This window comes from Crocodylus porosus, unplaced genomic scaffold, assembly GCF_001723895.1.
Source record: "Crocodylus porosus isolate Cpor-Errol unplaced genomic scaffold, CroPor_comp1, whole genome shotgun sequence".
NCBI lineage: Eukaryota > Metazoa > Chordata > Crocodylia > Crocodylidae > Crocodylus > Crocodylus porosus.
The window spans coordinates 9,817,146-9,832,775 of record NW_017728886.1 but is presented as its reverse complement, the minus strand read 5'-3'; the positions used below and the strand labels follow the sequence as shown (position 1 = coordinate 9,832,775).

General features: G+C 43.8%; 1 protein-coding gene across 1 annotated transcript in view; it reads right to left on the bottom strand.

The window, feature by feature from the left end:
- The window catches only part of LOC109306674 (sodium channel protein type 5 subunit alpha-like), a 310,690-nt gene that overhangs the window by 234,245 nt on the left and 60,815 nt on the right, over positions 1-15,630 (bottom strand). The window lies entirely within an intron of this gene.

The window sequence follows — 15,630 nt, the reverse complement described above, 5'->3', positions numbered from 1 at the left end:
AACTCGTTTGAGAGTGTATATGAAGGGAATACCTCTATGCCTGAAGGCAGGAACTGCTAGGAGTTCTCCTCTGCTTTTTTTGCTTCTTGCGTCTTTTATTCACGCAGTAAAGTACACGCAAGAATTCTGCAACATTTATAAAACACAACACCCAAAATATACAGCCATGCTAAGACCTGGATTTGGTGACATAGAGCATAATATGTAGGCAACCTCAGAATGAGCGGAGGGACTATGCATTTTTAACCACAACTGCTACTTTCATCTCAGCACTTCTTGCTGTTTCCTGAAAAAAAGAGCAAGCTGTCAGTAGGTGATTACAAAAGAAGAGATCTTGTACGAAACCTGCTTCAAAATTGCTTCCTTCCTACTCTTTTAGTGCTGATTCAATTCACACATTCTTGAGTAATAGAACAAGCTTGGTAAGACCACCGCTGGAGGACTGTGCCCAATTCTGGGCTAAGCAACTCAGAAACGATGTGGAGAAGCTCGAGAGAGTGCAGAGGAGAGCCACGCGCATGATCAGGACAGGAGAACAGGCCTTATGAGGACAGGCTGAGAGCTATGAGACTCTTCAGCCTGGAAAAGTGCAGGCTCGGGGGGGACCTGGTGGCAGCCTGTGAGTGCATCGGGGTGTGCATCAGGATCTGGGGGAATGCCTGTTCACCAGGGCACCCCATGGGAAGACTAGGTCCAACAGTCACCAACTCCTGCAAGACCATTTTGGGCTCGACATAAGGAAAAACTTTTTTACCGTCTGAGTCCCCACGGCCTAGAATAGGCTCCCCCAGAGGCGGTACAGGCACCTACTCCGGACACTTTCAAGAAGCACTTGGATGCTCATCTTACTGGGATCATTTGACCCCTGCTGACTTCCTGCCCCTGGGGCGGGGGGCTGGACCTGATGATCTGCGAGGTCCCTTCCAGCCCTAATCTCTATGAAATCTATGAAGCTCTAGCCACTCCTTCCTTTGTCTGTAATGGGCTGAATGTCCATGCCTTTGGTGTGGAAGGGTACTCAGGCATAGAAGCTGTTTTACAGGAGGGTAATTTTAACATTGAATATATACACACCCAGCTGGAAACTTGGATGGATCTGTTAAGCCACCAAATACCCTATTTAGATGTCAATGCCATCACTCAGCCTCTCAGATAAGTAGTGCAGATATGTCAATGACAATTTGATCATCCAAATCAGGGCTGTCCAGCTGGTAGCCTGTGGGCTGCAGAAACCCTGGGAGTGGTTAACATTGCCCCACAGACCTCAGCACCTCCTTTGCTGCTGCCATTCAGTGGAAAAGGTCCTGGGGGGGCAGGCAGGGAGGGTCTATGCCCCCCCTCCACCTCCATGCAGCCTATTCAACAGGGGGTCATGTGCTACAGGCTGGAAGGTGGGGTGGGGTGCATGTCACCAGCACAGCGCATGTGGTGGAGATGGGGGAGTCCAGTACAGACTACAAAGTGGGGGGGATCCAAGGGAGGGCTGCAGTGGACTGTGTGCCTAAATGTGCAGCGTGCAGCCTACGGACACACAAAGTTGGGCAGCCTTGATCCAGATAAAGAAATGAGCACCATAAATGGAGTTCCTGTGTTTGAAAACTGAGTTTCTTGAATTGGTTCTGTAAAATCACAAGAGGCATACTGCAAAATTAACAAATGCAATGAGATCCTCCCTTGCAAATAAAGGTTCACTGTTATTGAAATGGTAAATGGAGAGACGGATAAGGAAAATGACCTAGCATCCAGCTAATAGGCTGGCATACATGCAAGGTGAGATAACAGAATACAAAAAGGAACTTCCTTTGTTAGTGCAGAAAAAAGTACATACATTTTCATGCCGGCATTTATTGTATCCCTCTGATAATTTTATGTTAGAGAATAGCAATCCTACTTTTGGTTCAAGGGTATGTCCTGCAACGTTTGCATCTGAACTGCATGAAAATCACCCTTTCATGGGGCCATGATCTCTGCTGAATACAGAGTGGAATGTTTTCTGATGTACGGCATACGCAAGTGCAAGATTAAATTGGTAGTAACTAACCCACGTATTCCCACATGCAAACTTAGAAACCAGTAATTGAACTCACAGGGACTACTCAGCCAAAAACATTTTCCAGTTCTGGGGCCTATACCTCCTAATGGATGGCTGTGAAGGGGAGCTGATAACCAGCCTCATTTCTTAATGCAGATTTAGATGGGTGTATAAAAGTCAAGTCCATTTATCAAGAACTTGATTAGGCTGCAAACTATTTTCATGCTAAAAAAATGCACTAAGCTTCATGTAGAAGATAATGGATTATTTTTCAGGTGTCATGATAATTCTGTGACCCCCCCTCTCCCCTAACCCCCAAATTCAGCTATTTTAGGCTATTCCAAACAAGCAATACCCTTCTGTTTAATTCTAACCAAGGGAAATCTCCCAGGGTAAATGTTTGCAATTTCCCTTTACAGACCACCTCCCTCCTGAAATCTTTGTATATTTATAAAGAAGTAAGTGACTGAACCTAGAAGGATTCCCCAAAGGCTTTAAATATAGGCAGGAGGCCTCATATTTCTACCTGGGAACTAACTGGGGCATCCAAGAAGACATTAAATTAACAGTGCAAAAGAAGGGCACCACAAGAAAAATGCAGAACAAACTCATATTCAGTTTGTTTGCAAATAAACAAAACCATTTGGTGTGGACCAGCAATTCAATTACTAAGAAGTGACTTACTCCAGATTTGACTCCACAGTGAATCAGTTCTGTAGTGAGTGGACACATGACCAGCTCTCCACACAAATGAAGCCTTATGAAGTATCTGACCACTCAATGGGAGAGATGCCCAAAACAAAATTGACAATTGTACCAGACACAAGAAACACACTCTGGTGTAAATTTACTTCTCGCTTTCTCAAAAGTGACTTTATGCTGTAGAACAGCATTTTTTCCAAGGTAATTGCTGTATATCGTGTGTCCACTTCAAGAATACTCCAGAGTAAATGTGTCATGCGTCTGCTCTCAGGTTCAAGAAGGCTAGGAACAGAAGAATCTTTTCAATTGTTTATATATTAATCGATGTAATAAGCATAGAAATTAAAACAAGATGCACTGAAACACAGTGATTTACATGGCCACAATGTTAAAAGTGTCTGCTCATAAAAATATTATCCATTACCTAACTTCAGAGTTATTGGGACTTTAAAAGTGCAGGATCTTGGATACATGTGGTTCAATAAGGTTAACACTGAATCAAGCCAGAAAGAATGAATTGCTCTGCAGGCTGCATGCATGGAAAGGAAAACCACCTTATTTTGGAAGCCACGTGCCGGACATCTCTCGCAGCCTCTAAGAATTACGGATAACAAACCTCCAACACAAGAACTGTGGCACCCAACTTAAGATAAAGCTGTTCTAGCCCTCAGGGTGACAGACAGTGATGAGTTAATGAACAGACTGAAAACTGATGGTTGCTTCAGAACCAGTGATCATGGCCCGATTACATTCAATACAGGCCAAGAAAGATCAGTCACAATCAGTAATTACACATATGCTTGACGTTGCAGAAGGACTTACTTTCTAAAGCTGAAGGAAACAATGAACAAAATCGATTGGAAGAAAAAAAATAGACAAAAAAAAAAATGAAAATAAGGGTTTCTCTAAGAATCACATATTATATGGCCAAAAAGCCATGATTCAATTATCAAGACAGAAGGCTACTTTGGCAAGAAGTCCAACCCATTTATACACTGGAGCGCAGGCAGGAAACAGAAATAAAACAGCGATATGAATGAAATAGAACAAGGAGGGTGTATATAACAGCAGATGTATATCAAAAGTTATGAAGGTTAGAAAATTGATAAGGGAAGCTAAAGACATAACTGAACAACATGTGGCTGGCAGGATTAAGTATAAGGTATATAAAAACTGAGGCATCCAATCAATGCTAAATGCCCATTAATCAATAGCCAATAGAGGTGGTAAATAGTTAATGATGTAGAAAAAATAGGAGCATTCATTAAATATTCTTGTGCCATATTTGGAACAAAGCAAGATGATTCACTTGTATCAGATAAGGATGCAAATGTACTTTCCGTTCCATTAGTAACTAAAGGGTAATGTTAGGGAACATCTAGGGATAAACATTTATAGATCAGCAGACCCAGGTAACTTGCATTTAATAGTCCTAAAAGAGTTGGTTGAGGCAATCTCTGACCTTTTGATGTTCATTTTTGATAAATCTTGGAACACCAGACAAATTCCAGAAGACTAGAAGACCATTAATGTTGTGCCAACATGCCAAAACATATCTTTCTTTTTCTAAATGAGCATTGCAGGGGATCATGAAGAAGCGGAGGGAGAAGACCAAAGAGAAATCAAGGAATGAGAAGAGAGTATTAAAATAAAACGGAGAGATGCCAGGAAATGGATGTATTGCTCAAGAAGGGGACCACTTACTTAGCTCATAACCAATCTGGGGTAAGGACTCTCTTTTTGTTCTGACTTTGTACAGCAGCTGGCACAAAGGAATCGTCATCTGCGACTGAGCTACAACAATGCAAATCATAAATCACAATTAGAAGAGGAGAACTTAAGGAGCAGGATAAGTCACAGGATGGGAGTGATGCACCCATTCAAGAAAGGCCGAGTTAAAAACAGACAAATCCAAGAGAACCATGAAATCACAGCCAGTGTACTACAGACCCTGAGACGCATGCAAAAATAAGGACCTCCAATCATGACTGAAAACTGAGGAAGAAGCATAGGAGCCGTGGGAGAAAAGCAGTTCATAACAAAGTGATTATATACTGTTTCAAGATTTATTTTGTGTCTTTGTGCAAATGAAGTGAAAGGAAATCAATCTGTGGTTGAACTCGGACCTGGGCCATTGGCACAGAAGTCAAGAGGGGGACTAGCCAGGAGGCTGAAAAAACAAGGGACAGTTCTCCTGTCCTGTCTGGTATTAGTTTGTAAGGTGGCTGGGGCATGACCTGTACCTGTGGGCTGTGTTTCTGCAGTCTTCAGCACATTGAAGTCTGCTGCAGATCCCCGGGCATAGAAGGTGCAGCAGTCTGCTCAGCAGTGTTCAAACTTCCAGCCCCACAGGCTGAACGAGTGGCGTGGGGCTGGATCCCATGTGGGTTGGGTATGCAGGGTCAGTCTATGGGCCTGATCTGGCCATGCGCTGGCCCAGCCCTGCATGCTGGACCTGGCTGAATACCAGCATGATCTAGTAGGCAAGGCCACATCAACCAGCATGTGGGGCTCCCCCCAGGTCTAGAAATTTTTGCAGAGAGAAGCAGCAATTACTGCTGCAGCTGCTCTCCCACTGCCATGGGCCAGACCTTGAGTACCACTGTTCCAGGCCCTTTAGAAAACCCTACGACAAGAGATAGGCCTGTTTGTAATGGCAAAAGCTGCCACAGTTTGAATTGGTTTCTAACATTCAACAGTGAGATAGGAACTGCCAGTAGGGGCATTAGGGGGGTGCAGAGAGTTGGATATATCCCACCTAATGGCAACGTAGCTTCAGAGACAGAATTGTAAAGCTTGAGGAATCCCCATCAATCAGCTCCAGGAAATATGGGCTTTCAGAGATTTGGGCTCCTATTCCATTATCTCTCTTTTACTGTGTGTTACAGCTGTCCGGGAAGTGTTGAAACAAGAATATAATCATTTTAATTAGAGATTAAAAATATCATCTGCCAAACAGCGACTTAATCCAGGATAGAAATGTCTGGAGTTGCCTGAGGAACAGGCTGAGCATAGCTTTAGCATTTGATGTCGGCAGTATGTCAACGATTAGTAGAGTATCATGGGCTGGATTTTCAAAAGTATTCAGCACCAAAAGTGGCATCAGATTTTCAGAAGAATTTAGCACGTTGTTAGGCACCTGAATGAAGTAGCCAGACTATCCAAAAGGCTGGACTCTCACCAACTTCCACTGAGCCGGTGTTGGAAAACTGACTGTTTCCTGCAAGTGCTAAAACAGAGGTGAGGGGTACTGCAAATCTGGGTGTCAGGGCCAATGGTGCTCCCACTGCAGCCAAAGACATATTACAGATGTGTCAAAGTGTCACCAAAAGGGACAACAGAAGGCAGCTTTTCATTTAGTAACAGAGCAGAAACCCAGATTCAATCCAAATTTGCTGACTTCTGCTCAAACCCCTTAAAAATCAGGTTGTTTGAAACGGCATGAAACAGAGGTCAAGTAAACAGTTGTACAGAACTGGGGCAGGCTGGCTGCTAGTGCAAGCAAAGAACGAGCAAGAGAAGACAACAGTCTTTCTCTGAATTATTTTAAAACTCAAGTTGACTATTTTGGTGTTGAAGGGTCAAGGCGTTTTCAGTCAAGATTCCAGCTCCAAGCTTAGTTCTGATGAAGTTTCTCCTTCTATTTCAACAGAAAAAAAAGGGGACCGCAGTAGAAGAGTTCATGTTGTGGCTCCTGTCCAATTCCAGTGAACCTACAAATTCTGCTAACTACCTTGTCACTAGCAATCTCAGACATATACAGCACAAATCTCTAACTTGCAACAGGTTGAAGTGCTGCATCACACCCATGGCCCTTTTTCAGGGCTGGCCCTGACAGTCAACTCTGCAACCACTGAGGGACTCGCAGGAGTCAAACAGGATGTTCTTTTCAGGATGTGCACCAATTACAACTGTCGTATGCTCTGTCGCCAGGAGACACAGAGATGGTCAAACAGCAATAGGCCATTGATCCCTGGGATGAGACTGGCCATCGAAAGGCAGCACGAGATATATGGCAGCACTGTCTTCATAAAACCAAAGCTTGCCATCAACATAGCATTGATGACAGAACAAAATGACATTGAAATCTTGACCATCGATATGGACGATGTCTCAAGCCTCCAGGGAAGTGTTTTGTGAGCCCAGACCTCAAAACAGCACACATGATCATTGGTGACTTTACTAGCCACAGCGTCACAAGGGGTTACAGCAAAAACAACAAGAATGGCAACTTGGTCAAAATGTGGGCCGAGACATACCACCAAGCTTGATCCATGACTCAAAGCTACCTAGGTCTTTGACTAGCTTCCAATAGAGATGAAGTTGTAATCCAGATCTTGCCTATTTTTAAACAACAACATAGAAGTTATGGGAAAAAAGACTGTTGTAACCCACCCCTCACACAGCACAGACCAGTCACTATCAATGTCACAGCAGGCATAACTCCAAATATGGTACCAGTGCATAGACATTTCAATTTTAAGAAAGCAGATCGGAGGGTCTTTTCCTAAGACCTTCACAAAGAAGTGACATGCATCAAACTTCTCTTGGATAATTACATCGTCTTCATGAATGCAGTGTCCAAAGCCTCCAATACATATATACCCTGAGGATACAGAACTGAGTATACACCAGGGTGTACTCCCATGCTAGCAGTTAAATACAAAAAATACCAGCAAGTATTTCAAAGAGATCCTTTCTCAGAAGATACTATCTCAGCAGGGACAGCCCTAACTAACAAGCACCAAGGAAGGCAATGGAAATGGAAAGAATAGATCGAAGAAATAGATATGACCCACGCTAGTAGGAAAGTATAGTTACCATTAGCAAATTGAGTAATGACCCAAAGAAAGTACAGCAAAACCACAACACCACAGCCAACAAGATGGCTCACAGCTTCTGCTCACCAGTCAAGTTCTGAATAGACAGCCTAAAATATGGAGGACCATCATTTTAGCACATAATACACAATGGATGAACTCAATGCCAGAATAAGTAACTTGAAGAATGACAAAGCAACTGGACTCAATGACATATGTATGGAGCAGATCAAGCACTTTGGTCCCACAACCAAGTTATAGATATTATGCCTTTTTAACAATTGCTCATCATACCTAGGCTATAGTGACAAACCCATGTAATAGCTCTATTAAAGCCATGGATGGATGGCTCTGGCCAGAGAACTTCAGGCCAGAGCGACTCTTGTGCCATCTTTATAAGCTTTACAAATGTCTTATTTTCAATCACTTTTCACCTTATATTGAACAACATCTAAAATACCAGAACAAGCCAGATTCATACCAGAGAAGTCCTGCACTGGCCAAATACTAAATGTCACCGAGCATATAGAAGACAGATTCGAGAAAGACGACAACAGGTGCTGTATTTGCAGATCTATCAGCAGCATATGACACAGTCAGCCACTAAAACTTGCCTGCCAGATGCAGGTTGCGGACTTTCACCTACACCATAGAAAAACCAAGTGGAAATTAAACATCATTTAGGATGGAATACCACTAAATAATCACCCAAACTTTGTGTACTAGGCAGTTACATTGGGTCAAACATTTACCTTCAAAACACAGGTAAACAAAATGAAAGGGGAAGTCAGTGCCTGCAACAACATACTTCAAAAGTAGGTCATCTCAGAGTGGGGAGTGAACCCAGTTACATTATGAACCACTGCAATTGCCTTGTATTACTCAACTGCAGAGTATGCATGTCCAGCATGGGAATGATCAGCTCATGTCAAGAAACTAGACCCAGGGGTAAAAAAAAAAAAAACCTGGGAAAAAACCCCAAAGCAGCGGACACTCGGGCAGTATGCATGGCTAAAAAGCAGAGGCAGGCTGCAACTCTGGGAGGACCTCAGGTAAGGCTGCTTGGGCCAGCACAATACTGGCCCCAGCCCCCCCATGCCACCCGAGGCAACCTGCCCTGCTCCAAAGTGTGCATGGCACGGGCGTTCCCCAGGGACAAGGAGTGGCTGCGCACCTAGTTGTCCCCAGGGAACCAAACATTCATGCATGTCTGGATGTCCCCTTGGACGCTAGGCTCTCTTCCTTGGGATGCTGGTTGCTATAGAGCAGAGGCTGGCAAAGTCAAGCCCATGGGCTGGATGGGACCTGTCATGGATTCCATTTCCCCGCAGCCCCTTCCCGCACTGCTCCAACCACTTTCCACGGAGACCCCCAGGAGCGGCGCGGCTGTGACAGTGCGGGGTCAGGGTCTCCATGAACGTCTCCAGGGTCCCTATGTGGCAGTGGCAGTGTGAGCCACAGCCAGGGTAGAGCCAGGATTGCAGCTCTGCCCAGGCCATCACCACTGCAAAAACCCAGTGCCGGCCCTGGAGCTGCTCCCCACCCAGCTGCACTCCATGGAGAGCCTGGCCCCACGCTGTCATGGCCCCACACCTCCGTGGAGACTGGCTGGGGTGATGCGGGCAGAGCTGCTGGCCAGATTTACCATTTTGCCCCCACCTGCTTTAAAGGATGCCATGGAGCTGCTGGATGTCTACACCAGAATCTGAGAGCAACATGCCTTCACGAGAGGAATTGAACATAAGCTACCTGAGCAGCTTCCAAAATAACCTTTCTGTCTTTTATCCTAATCAGGTGCCACTTTCCCAGTTAATTGGCTTGGGAACTGGATGACTAGGCCTTGCTACTGGTCTGGCAGGCTGCTCATCTAGCTACCCCATGCAGAAACCTCCCTTATTAGCCTCCGCAAGATTTCTAGTTACTTCAGCCCATACCCTCAATTTCTGATATGCCATTGACTCACTCAGGGGCCACTTTATTTGTATATAGGACCTCCAAGAGCAGGGGCTGGCAACGTTTTGGGACAGAGTGCTGAAAATACCTGCAACCTCAACTTGTGAGGTGTTGGCGTGCCATGGCCGGATTGCAGCGGAGCTGTGAGGGACCCAATCTTTGTTGCTGCAGCGCAGCCCTGGCCCTTTCCCCGCTGTCTGTCCCAAGGCTTGCAGACCAAGCAAAATGCCCTTGCATGCCACACTCTGGCACCCATGCCAGGTGTTGTCTACTCCTGTCTTAGAGTCTCAGACTAGAGCTCAAGGAATTGGGAAAGCCTAAAGGGTATTACAGACACCTGTAAGAGAAGTGATTTGAACTACTGCAAGGTTACCTACAAATCCTCTGGACATTATTTCTCTTGCTTAATGGCCAGACCATCCAAGCACAGCAGAATGAACTGTCATGCAGGAGAGAGAGCGCTGAAAAAGCAAACCTTTCCTTTGTGGAAATCTCAGGAGGCAGCACTGCAGAAATGCTGTTTCAGTTAAGAGCTCGGGTCTCCAAAGACTGTTTGGAGCATGATGCTTGCTCTGTCCTTTCTGTTCTCTTCTGTTGTCTGTACAGTACACTCAGCGATTGGAAAGGGAGATAAGGTATCTACTAAACAAGTTGCTTCAGACACTTCCGTGACAGGGCACCATTTGCTTCTGCTTCTTTTGTTTTCCCTCTGGGGGAAAATAAAGATAGCTTGCTACTCTCATGCGAGACAATAGATCCAGCTTCTGAATTCATGCCTGTGATATTATCTGCTTGAGTATTTGCTGATTCAGACTCCATTCTGCCTGAAATATTGACTTCCTGCTCTGCCACTTGGCCTCTTGTGTTTAGAGTTCCCTTGATGTGAATGGCCTTTATCGACAGAAAACGATGTACTGCCTAATGCGGGAACTCTCCTCCTATCCTTTCGTGACTGGAGGTTTTTCCTTCCATCTGCTTCCTGATGTACAGGACGGCTCTTAGATTGTCTGCCAGTACAGTTTCTCGAACTGGAATGCTGCTAGCCTAAACCCTTGAAAGTTTCTCTCATGGTATCCCTTGCTTGGGCATGTTCCTGAAACACGCTCCCTAGTACTCATACTTTGAATCCTGGAGGGTATTAAGATATCTCCTTGTGGTCATTTGAGTGACCTTCATATTAGGTTTAGAAGGGAATATTTCTACCTTGCCCTGTGCATTAGCAAGCACTGTTGGCTGCCCTTGAACTTGCATGGACACAGGAATGGTGACAACACAGGGATCCAAACCTGAAACATCATTGGATATTCTTGCTTTCTGATAGTAGTCTCCAGCTCTCGGAGTCACACGAGGAGCTCTCCAGTGCCTGTGATGGACTTCAGCAAGGCTGTAGTGACGCAACTGTGAACTGAGCGATGCGACTGCCCTCTGTGTTGTTCTCAAAGACCATGGCATTAAACTTATAGACCAATAAAGCAATGAAGTTTATTCAGAGAGCCTTCTTGGCCTGTTTATCTGCTGTTCCCTGCGGTTCATGGGGAAACGTAACAACTTATCCAGAACTTCCTTAAAGGTATCCACACATCTTCCCCTTTTACACGTAACATATCCTCATGTAATACTAACATTGGAAGTTTAGTTCAACCCATTGATAAAGCACATTAACAGGTATCTGTAAGTCTTTGTGTTGACTTTTTAGCTCCAAGTGATCTTCTCAGATTCTCTGCATTCTCAATCCTTATGGGTTCAGTTCTCCTTTGGTTTCCTTGTTCAGATGTCTCTACTTCTGTGTCATGTTCAATCTCCTCTGTTGGTTCTTGTCGCTTTGTTGTTAGCTTTGTTTCCTTTGATGCTGCTTCTTTTCTCCCCTTTACAAGCTGCGAGTGTCATCTTTTCCTTCTTAACATATGTCCTTCCAGTGTGACTATAGGATCCGGGAGCTTCTTGATGGGAGACTAGTGCTTTTTGCTTCCGCTTCTGTCGACCTGAAATAAGTGCCATACCCTTGTTGTGCAGTTGTGGTAACTCCCTGGAATCCCTGTCATAATACCATTTTTGTTGGAGTTTGTTGAATTTTTAAAATGTTTTCACATTTTGCTTTTCATTCTGATGAGCATCATCCACAAGATTTGGCAGCCTGGTTTTGAGTTTTCTGTTAAACAGCATTTCTGCTGGGGACAACCCATGTTTCATGGTTGTTGCCCTGTAATTTAAGAGTGACAGGCAACCATCGGTGTGTGAATCTGTAGTTTTGCAAGAATTTCTTCGTTATTTGTACCCCATTTCCCACCAGACCAATGGACCATCAGGGGCTCTTTTCTTTGCACTAATCTGTACTTTTGGCATGTTGTACAAGCCTATATAGCATCTTCTAAGTCATTATTTATGTTGGGCCAATATAGAGAACCCTTTGCTCTCCTTTTGCATTTTTCAATGCCTAGATGCCCCTCATGTAGTCTTACACGTCTTTCTTTAGCACTGCTGGAACAACAAGTCTTGAGCCTTTTAACACAATGCCATCTAGTACTGGCAGCTCTTCTTTGAATTGGGAATAGGGGCTAGATATATGTTTTCCTGGCCAACCAGAATAAATAGCAGTTACTTTTTGCAATGTGGTGTCCTGAGCAGTACCTTCTGCCCACATTTTATTTATGACAGGGATCATTCTTTTAATTAGATTAACATGTACTATGTCTGAGTCTGGAATTCTGTCATTTTCCATTGTGTCATGTACTCTGGATGCCATGTGTGTACTGGTGTGTACTGTATGTCTAGATCATACATTTGCAGTTGAAAGAAAAGTCTCCGTAATCTGGTGGCATGTCTGATAACCCTTTCTTTGCTGTAGAAAGGGTTACCAAAGGTTTATGAACAGTTTCAGCTATCACAGCTTCCCATAGATGGATATATGACATTTCTTACAGCCATATACCAGAGCCAAACTTTTCCAATTTGTGCACATAGACACACTGACTTAGAGAGTACCCTATATGCATATGCTACTGGTCTTCAGCTACACTCAAGTTTTTAAAGCAAAGCGGCTCCAATGCCTTCCTCAGAACCATCTGTTGACAATTTAATGGATCTTTTAGGGTCATAGTATTTTAGTACTGGAGCTTTCATAATTTTTTCCTTTTAGTTTTTTAATTCAGCTGCATGTTCATGTTCCCATATCCACTGAGCATCCATTGGTAGGAATGATCTAAGGTATTTGGTCTGCTCTGCTAAATTAAGTAGATATTTCCCTAAAAAACTGATCATTCCCAGTAACCTTTGCATACCTTCCTTATCTGTGTTGGGTGGCATGTTTTTAGTGGTTTTAACCCTTGCAGGATTGATTTGCACCCCTTTCTCAGAGAGCTTTTCACCCAGATATCTTATTTCTTTGACACTGAATTTGCATTTTCATTTGTTCTGTTTCAACCTGCTCTGCAGGCTCTTTCCAGTGCCTTTCTTAGCCTCAAGCCATGTTCTTCTATAGTATTGCCCTGAATTAATGCATCATCAATATAAACCATAGTTCCATCAAGACCTTCAAAAAATTGTTGCACCTTTCTATGAAATATTTCAAATGCAGAACACAGTCCAAAAGGAAGTTTACAAAAGCAATATCTTCTGAAGAGTATATTGAAGGTATATAATCTATTCTTTTCTAGGGGAATTTACCAAAACCCAGAAGAGGCATCCAAAGTGGAGAAATATTTAGCCTCTGCCATAAGCGGCACTAGAAAATATTATTGGGGGTGGGGAAGGGGAATGGGCGGTGCGAAGCATGCCTGCCTGACCCCACCTCTCCCTCCCGCAGGTCTGCTCTGAGGCCACCGCGCACTGGTGCTGTGCACGTGGCAGTGGAGGAGCGCATGGCAGCGGTGGCACTGAAGCTGCTGTGGCCAGCTCAGTTTGGGGGGGGGCTAAGCCCCATTAGCCCTGGCCTTCTACCGGCGATGTTTCTGTCATATTGCCAAAAATCTCTGCCCTGGCGGGAATGGGAAAATCCTCCCTTTTGATGTACCTGTTCATTTGGTTAGGATCCAGATGCAATCTCAAGGATCCATCTTTTTTTCTATTATAACCAGTGAATGAACCCAAGCAGTTGGCTGCTCTACTTTTTCTATTATGTCCATGTTAACTACTCTATCTAATTCCTTTTTCAATTTCTCCCTTACCACAAGGGAAACATTTCTCAGAGCATGTATGGTGGGAGTATTTGATTTTCTTAATTCTGTCTTGTACTCAGTTGGCAGTTTCCCTATATCTTGAAACACATCATAAAACTCTAATGTTCTTGCTTTCTAGTCCCTTGGTGGCATCCATTCTCTTAATCAAAACTTAGAGTTTTATACATTCACAACCCAATAACTGGCACTAGCTTTCCTGGGACTGTTACAAACTGAACTTTTACTATATTACCCTTGTGTCTAACATGCAGTGTACAAACACCCTTGATTGCAATCATGTTCACATTATATGCTCTAAGTTTCACGTGCTTACTCACATTATTCCAAAAATGAAAACTATGAATTCTGGAATTACATTGATCTGCGCCCCTGTATCCAATTTAAAAGTGACCATTAGTCTATTGGTGTCTAGGGCAATTGTCCAATCCTTGGAAGAATTAATTTCTTCTTGCATTGTGCCAATGAGGAATTCTTCCTTTTCCTCATTGCACAGAGGATGGGCCTGCCGTTTCTTGTGAGGTACATCCTGTTCCTTTCTGCAAACTCATGAAAAGTGATTGAATCTTTTGCACTGATGCAGCACTTACCAGTTGCAGGGCATTGAATGGATTTCTGGTAACCCTCACAGCATCTTAAGCTGTCCATTGTTTCTTCAATTCTCTTTGGCCTCCACTTGCCTGCTTCATAGTGAGGTCCTCTTTTCTATTTTATTTGTGTGTTGCCTTAGGTTTTTGCAGTCTTGTAATCCTGTCTAGTTCAGCTTATTCTGTTTTTTCCTCCAGCTTCTGCAGCCTGGTGTTAGTTATCTCAGCCGCTTGGCACAGTCTAACTGCCTTTTCCAAATTAAGGTCAGAATCCTCTAGCAGTCTTTTCCTGAGGTTTGTATCCCTTATATTTAATACTATTTGATATCTGACCATAGACTCTTTTAGCTCTCCAAAATTGCATGCCTGGCTCAGCAGTCTGAGGTCTTTGACAAATTCCTTTATTGTCTCACAATCTTTCTGCCGTCTCATATGGAAATTGTACCGTTCAAAGGTTTCATTTTGTTTAGGTATGCAAGTATTCCTCAAACTTTTTTATGACTGTACCATAGCTTTTCTATTCTGTTTCTGACAGTTGTAGGCTATTATAAAGAAAAAATGCTTCTAGGCCTGCTATATCTATAAAAACTAGCTACCTCGAGTGGATCTTTCTTCTCGGCAGCTCCACTGACCATCAGATATAGGGTAAAGCTCTGATTAAATTTCTTCCAGTTTCCTAATGCATTGCTAGAGAAATTTTTCCTCTGGAATTCTCAGATGCTCCATTTTTCTCTCTCTCGTACCGCACTCCTTGTACCATGTGTTGTTCTCAAAAGATCAAGGAGTTAAACTTATAGAACAAGAAAGCTTGTTTATTCAGAGATCCTTCTTAGCCTGCTTATCTGCTGTTCCCTACTCCCCTTCCCTGGCAAATATAACAACTTATACATAACTTTCTTAACGGTATCCATACATCCTCTTTCCCTTCTCCTTCCCCTCCATGTCCAGCAGCAAACTATTTTCTCATGAAGTCTGATCCATGATGAAGTGTCTCCACACAGCCTCTTGATCCTTAGGAGTCTCTTGGTTGGCAACTTACGTTGACTTTCTTTTACTAGAATTCCCCTTATTTTAAGCTTTGCGCGTATATCCTCCAATACAAACATATTTCACATTTCCAAGCCTATGTCTTCTTCTGGATGGAGAATACACTGTGAAAGAGAGAGTTTGTAGGGTCGGAAGGGACCTGAGCAGATCACTGAGTCCAACCCCCTGCCATGGCAAGAAAGAGTACTGAGGTCAAACGACCCCAGCAAGGTGTTCATCTAACTTCCTCTTAAAGACCCCCAGGGTAGGAGCCTGCACCACTTCTCTTGGAAGTTGGTTCCAGATCCTAGCCGCCCTGACTGTGAAGTGGCGCCTCC